Raw genomic sequence first — 7,751 nt, forward strand, 5'->3', positions numbered from 1 at the left:
TATTTTTCAGTGATATTGCTAAAAAGAAGACTCACAAAATGATGATAGATATTGAATCTACCCTAAGTTATGAAGAATTTGATGATATCAAGGATTGCAAAACTGCTTTTGTAATATGGAACAAGCTAAAGAAAATCTATGGAGGAGATGATAATGTGAGAAGAGCCAAAGTAGAAAGTTTAAGAGGTCAATTTGATCAGATGAGGATGAGAGAGGATGAAAACATACCAAAATATGTTGAAAGAGTTAAAGCAAGTGTCAGTGCAATCAAAGCATTTGGAGGAGATATCAAGGAGGAAATAGTTATAAGTAAAGTTCTTAGAATACTACTTCCCATTTATGCAATCAGAGGTTTTGCAATTCAAGAAAGAATATGTGAAGCAAATCATAAGATAAATTTAGAGGCCATAGTTGGAAGACTGACTACATTCGAGCTAGATAACTATGATAATTATGTTCCAACTTCCAAGAACATTGAATTAGCATTTGAAGCCAAGCTTTCACTCAAAGAGAAAGGAAATAAGATAAAGGATCCTCATTCAGATAGTGAAGAAGAATCAAAACAGAGTTCTGATAGTGATCTTGAGGTGGTTGAAGCTCTACTAGTAAGGAAATATTCAAGAGGCAAAGGGAAATACAAAGGTAAGGTTCCTCTAATCTATTTTTCTTGTGAAGAAATTGGAAATATTGCTGCTAGGTGCCCAAATAAGCAGAACAAGGATGAGAAGAAAGGTCACAAGTGCAATGGCAAGAAAGACTTCAAATTATTCAAGGAAAAAGGTAAGAAACCTTGTTTCATGGCTAAGGATTCTAATGATTCTGATGAAGAAGAAGATGATGAAATTTTTTACATTGCTATAAAGGATGAATCTGATAATGATGAGGAAATGGCACTCATTTCTCATGTGAGCAAAAATGATACATGAATTATAGATAGTGGTTGTTCTCATCACATGAATGGTGATAAAACTAAGTCTGAACATTTTGAAGACTATGATGGTGGAAGTGTGAGGTTTGGTAATAATGAACCTTGTTGCATAAAAGGAAAAGGAAGAATCTCACTAACCAAAGAACTTATATGTGATAATGCATATTGGGTAAAAGGACTAAAAAACAATCTGTTGAGTGTGGCACATCTACTCAATAATGGATTCAAAGTGGAATTCATGCATGGAAAAGAAAGACTATTGGATGGCAAAGGAAAGTTGATTGGATTAGGCATTCAAACCAAAGGTAACTTGTTTTATCTTGAACTTGGTGAATGTTTGTGTTTTATTGCTCAAGTTGAAGAAAGTTGGTTATGGCATAGGAGGTTGTGTCATGTGAACTTTGATAACTTGGTGAAAATAAGTAAATTGAGGAAAGTAAAAGGCATTCCTAACATAAAGAAACTTGAGGTTGGTCTATGCAAGAATTGTCAAATTGGCAAGATGAGAAAAACTAGCTTTAAAAGTAAGAACTATCAGTCTGAAGAAGTTTTAGAAATTGTGCATACTGATTTGTGTGGACCTATTGGAATTGAAAGTTATATTGCTGAAAAGTTCTTCATTCTTTTTGTTAATGATTACTCAAGAATGATGGCTGCCATGTACCTAAGAGAGAAATCAGAAGCATATGAGAAGTTCAAATGGTATTTGGCCAAAGCAGAGAAGAAAACAGGGAAAAGACTAAAATGCTTGAGGTCAGATAGAGCTGGTGAATTCATTTCACATGAGTTCAATAACTTTTGTATTGAAAGGGGAATCAAAAGGTAGGTTTTAGCACCTTGAACTCCTGAACAAAATGGAATAGTTGAAACAAGGAACAGATCTATCATGGACTATGCAAGAACCTTAATGATTGAAAAGAGAATTGCTATCAAATATTGGAAGGAAGCTATCAGCACTGCAGTTCATATCTTGAACTGAGTATAGCTGAAGAAGGACTCATTCAAAACCCCCTATGAGTTATGGTATGGCTACAAACCCAATGTAAGTTACCTAAAAGTATTTGGAAGCAAATGTTACATTTTGAAGGAATCTACAAAAGGTAAATTTGATGTGAAGGGCGATGAAGGAATATTTTTGGGATATTCTTGCAAGAGTAAAGCATATAGATGTTTGAATTTGTCTACTCACAAAATCATAGAAAGTGCACATGTGAAAGTTGATGAGTTTGCAGAAAGAACTGAAGAAGAAAGCAAAAGAGAACTAGAAGAATATAGAAGATTTGTTTTCATTGAACCTGATACAGTGCCAGGTACACCTGTCAATTAGAAATCTTCTACTCCAGAGTCTTCTGTAACCGAGCTGGATGAAGTTCAAACCAAGCTAATGCCTACCAAGTTGTAAGGATCCAAGTTGCAAATAGAAGCTACTGAATCAACAAGTACCAAGTCTGAGCAACTAGAACCAGAAGTTGAAACACAAAAAGATATCAATGCAAGTCATTCAAAAGGCAAGGAGCCTATGCTAGCCAAGTATGTCAAGAGGCATCATGCACTAGATTAGATCATTGGAGATAAATCTAAAGGAACTATGGCAAGAAGTAAGTTGAAAGGTACTTGTTTACTTGCTAAATTTGAACCTAGAAGTGTTAAAGATGCATTAGAAAATGAAAGTTGGATTGAGGCTATGAATGAAGAGATAGAGTAGATAGAAAAAAACAAAACATGGACTCTTGTACCCAAGCCTAAAGATAAAAATGTGATTGAAACTAAGTGGGTATTCAAAAATAAGTTAAATAAAGATGGTAAGGTGTCAAGAAACAAAGCTATATTAGTATGCAAAGGATAGTCTCAAGAAGAAGGTATAGATTATGGAGAAACTTTTGCTCCTGTTGCAAGATTGGAAGGTATCAAAGAACCTTACTTGCATATACTGCATGCAAAGGATTCAAAGTTTATCAGATTGATGTCAAGTCAACATTTCTCAATGGTATACTGGATGAAGAGGTTTACATTGAATAGCCTGAAGGTTTTATTGATCCAAACAAGAAGGACATGGTCTGCAAATTACATAAAGCATTGTATGGTCTAAAACAAGCCCCTAGAGCATGGTATGAGAGATTACATAACTATCTTATTCAGATTGGTTTTCAAAGAACTAATGATAATAGTAGCTTGTATATCAAGGAAGGACCAGATAATAAGATTGTTTTGGCAGAAATATTTGTAGATGATACTTTGTTCATAGGAAATGATGATCTTTGCAAAGAATTTTCAAAACAAATGAACAATGAATTTGAAATTTCAATGTTTGGTGAGATCAAATTCTTTTTTGGTGTTCAAATATAGCAGAATAAGAATGGTATTTACATCACTCAATCAAAATACATCAAGGAGATACTAAAAAAGTTTGGTATGGAACATTGCAAACCAGTTGGGACTCCAATGTGTACTAGATTGAAACTTACCAAGGATGATGAATCAAAGGAAGTGGATCAGACATTGTATAGATCTATGATTGGAAATTTTGCAATATGTAGTGCGTACAAGACCATACATAACCCTTGCAGTAGAAATTGTAGCAAGATTTTCAGCAAAACCAAGAGAAAATCACATGATGGCAATCAAAAGGATCATGAGATATTTGAAAGGCACTGAAGATTATGGATAATGGTATAAACTTGGAGGAAATCTGGATTTAAAAGTATTTACTAATGCAGACTGGGCAAGAAATATTGATGACAGATAGAGTACAAGTGGAGGAGCTTTCTTTCTTGGAAAGAGGTTGGTTTCTTGGACAAGTAAAAAGAAAAATTGTACATCCCAGTCCACAGCAAAGGCAAAATATGTTGCAGCAATAGTAAACTATTCAAACATTGTTTGGTTTAAATAATTATTGGAAGGCATGAAGGTAGAGATTAAAGAACTAGTTGTCATGTTTTGTGACAATACAAGTGTAATTAATATATCCAAAAATCTAGTGATGCATTCAAAAACAAAGCATATTGCTATAAAGTATCACTTTGTTAGAGAATTGGTGTAGGATAAGGAGATTAGATTGGAATATGTCCATACAAAGGAACAAATTGCTGACATATTCACAAAGCCTTTACCTAAGGATGCATTCTTGTATCTAAGAGGTAAGTTAGGGGTCATTCTCCTATTTGAAGCTCACTAAAATATAGTTATAGTGATGCATCAACAGGAACAAAATTGAAGATCTATCAGTTGATGCAAAAAAAAAATAAAGACATTGCATATGAACCAGTACTTAAGGTACATTAGAATTCATTTGAGTTGTGTTGTCTTTGGCATGTGTTGTTAAAGAGGGAGAGTTTACTATCATATCTTTCTAAAATTTGCAAGAAAAAGAGAGTTTATGCAAGAGGGAGAGGTTATTATGAAAGAGGGAGATTTTTGTATTTGAGGGAGAAGCATTCTGTTAGAAAAGACTAGTTTTCAAATTTCATTCTGCTATGACATGTTGTGTTGCCATCAATGCGAAAGAGGGAGATTGTTGGATACAATTTTTCAGTTGTGTGTTGTCTTTGATGTTACACAAATGTTATATCAGTTATCAATCAGAGTCTACCAAGCTTAGTTGGTTAGCAAGGCAAAAGATAGAGTCTACTGAGCTTAGTTGGTTAGCAAGGCAAAAGACAGCACCTACCGAGCATTCTCAGACTTCACCTTGTGAAAATAGTTGTCACCAAGCTTTCAAGGTTAGCAAAGGAAATTCAATGTCTACCAAGCTTACTCGATCATCAAAGGAAAATATGGTAGAGAACAGTTCTTATCGAGCTCTCATGGTCAACGAAGGAGATCTAGTTCTTATCAAGTTCACTCGGTAGCCAAACGATTTTGCAAAATTTTTAGTATTAACCGAGTTGAGATGGTTAGCTCGAGAAATTATTTTTGGAATAGTGTTTACCGAGCAAGGTTGGCCAATGAAGGATTTCATTATTTTGGAAAATAAATTTTATTTGTTTAATGTAATATCTGTAGCTAACTGATGTATGGTTTATTGGTAAATGTAACTTGTAATTGAGCCAACTTGACAATTTGTAATATATAAATAAAAGGTCAAGTTGTGGATTCTAATTGAAAGTAACAAGTATGAAATGAGCTGATTGTGTGAAAAGGTAGAGTAAGGGAATTTTGAAGAAGGATCATATATCTTGAGGAGAAGCAGAGTTGTATTTGATCAATGAGGATCTATTGTAGCAAAGAAAAGATTTATATCAACAAAGTTTAGTTGCATCTCATTCAGGTCACTTATTGTTACTTTCTCACCATTGTAACAATATTTCCTAAATCTCCTAATAGAGTTGGTTTAAGAGCCATTTTGTAAATCCTTTAACAAGGTGGACAGTTTAGCTAAATTGTTCTAAAGACCTCTAGCAAGGCCACTCCTAGTAGGGTGATTAAATCCTCTAACAGGGTCACACCTAACAGTTTGTTTTCTAACCTTTAATAGGGTTGGCTCCTAACAGGGCTCACTTCAAAAGAGTGAAAATTGGTAGCTAGTTACTTGATGGTTTTTCTCATAGTGGGTTTCCATGTTAAATCTAGTGTCTCTTGTGTTCATGTTATTTACTTTTGCATGCATGTTAATAATTGTGAATGCTTAAAGATCAGTAGCAAGTTAATCTACCGAGTTACAGCATTTTTGTGAATGTTTATCGAGTGACAGTAATAAGTAACTTATTTGACATCTAAGGGATCTATGGAGTTTTTTTTTTTGGTAACTGATTCACCCCACCCCACTCTTAGTTACTGCATCTGTAATTCCAACCTAACTAACATAAATCATTAAAATATGGGTGGGTGCACCAAGATGTTATGCAAAAAAGTGGACACTATGGAAAAGAATTCAAAAGTACAGATAATGATTGTGTTACATGTACCTTTCATAAAATTCAAAATGGGTCTTGGCTTGTTACCGAGCCAAGAAAATAATATTAAAAAAACATCAAAGCATACATAAAGCAGTTGCATTTTTATTGGTGACAATAAAATTTAATTTTCCTATGGGTTGGGTCATTTTTCACACCCAAATCCCAGTGAAGTTACAATTCAATTCAATCATTTTCTATAAAGGTGAATTTACAATGATTATAAAAACATGAACAAGACACACAAGAACATGAGAGTTAAATAATTTCAAAGGAAGAAGACAAAAAATGTGTACATGTAGAAGAACACCCTATGACACAATAGTGGTGCCTTGCAATAACTTGCAAAGGTTGTTTAAGGCCATTAATAAGTTAATATTTTTATAATGTCCAAAATGTGATCATGTTGTGAACACCTAAACATAACATTCTAATTTTCCATAATATTAAAAATGTGATTGCATTAATCATGCAATCGCATTACTAAGAGCTAAATTATTGCATCTAGTTCTCCATAACCCCATTAGGTTATGAAAAACCAAAATCAATGAGAGAGATTGAGAGTGAGAGAGCTCCTAGTGGAGAGAGAGAGGGGGGGGGTGGATAGGGTGGGAAGAGAGAGGAAGAGAGAGGGATGGATGTAGAGAGAGTAAGAGATAGGAAGAGAGAGACATGATAGGATGGATAGAGAGGGGGAGAGAGGTGATAGATTGTACAAATAGATTAGGGGATAGGATGGAGAGAGGGAGTAATGGAGAGAAGGGGAGAGGATGAGAGAGAGGGGATAGGATGGAGATAGAAAGGGAAGGAGGGAGAGGGAGTAATGGAGAGAAGGGGATAGGGAGAGAGAGGGGAGGGAATAGGATGGTGAGATGGAACAATAGAGAGAAGGGGATGGGATGAGATATATGTTTGGATAGGATAGGAGGAGAGGGAGGTAGGGAGAGACAGAAAGAGGGAGAGATACATATGGGAGAGTATATATATATATATATATATATATATATATAGAGAGAGAGAGAGAGAGATGATAGTATATATAGAGATCTTATGGTGGAGATAGTGAGGTAAGGGGTTGGAGAGAGAGAGAGAGGGAGTGATGGAGAGAAGGGTATAGGAAGAGAGAGGCAATGTGATGGAGAGACAAAGGGAGGGAGGGAGAGGGAGTAATGGAGATAAGATGATATAGGAAGAGTGAGAGGGGATGGGGGGACACAGAGAGAGAGAGAGAGAGAGAGAGAGAGAGAGGCTAGGGGGAGAGAGTAGGGGATAGGATGGAGAGAGGGAGATAAAGAGAGTGATAGAGAAGTGGATAGAAAGAGAGATCGATGAGATAGGATGGGGAGAGATAAATATGAGAGAGGATAAGATGGATGGAGAGAGAGGGGATAGTATATATAGAGAGAAGGGGATTGGATGGGGAGAGAGATAGTGAGAGGGAGTGATGGAGATAAGGGTATAGGAAGAGAGAGGGGATATCATGGAGAGACTAAGGGAGGGAGTGAGAGTGATGCAGAGAAGGGGATAGAAAGAGAACGAGTAGATGTGTGCATGTGTTGTGAGAGAGAGAGAGAGAGTAGGGGGTAGGGGTGAGGGGTGAGGGGAGTAGGAGAGGGAAAGATAACAAGGGTTAGGGGTAAGGGGAGTGGGGGGAGGGAGAGAGAGAGAGAGAGAGAGAGAGAGAGAGAGAGAGATACACACACACACACAGATGAAAAATGTAGATAGATGATATAAAATTATTTTTATATGTATATATCTAGAGACATATTTGTTAGAAACTAAAATTGAGACAATTGTTATGTTGTCATTGATGTCAAACCTAATTAGTAAGATAGTTTGATATTTGATTAGAGTGTCATATCAATATGATTGATGAAGAGGATTTGAGAAGGACTTAACAAAATCACCTAGAGGAAAGGTTGAGTTAT

Source organism: Cupressus sempervirens, chromosome 3 (assembly GCF_028749045.1).
Source record: "Cupressus sempervirens isolate cs-2001-9-10 chromosome 3, ASM2874904v1, whole genome shotgun sequence".
Lineage (NCBI taxonomy): Eukaryota > Viridiplantae > Streptophyta > Pinopsida > Cupressales > Cupressaceae > Cupressus > Cupressus sempervirens.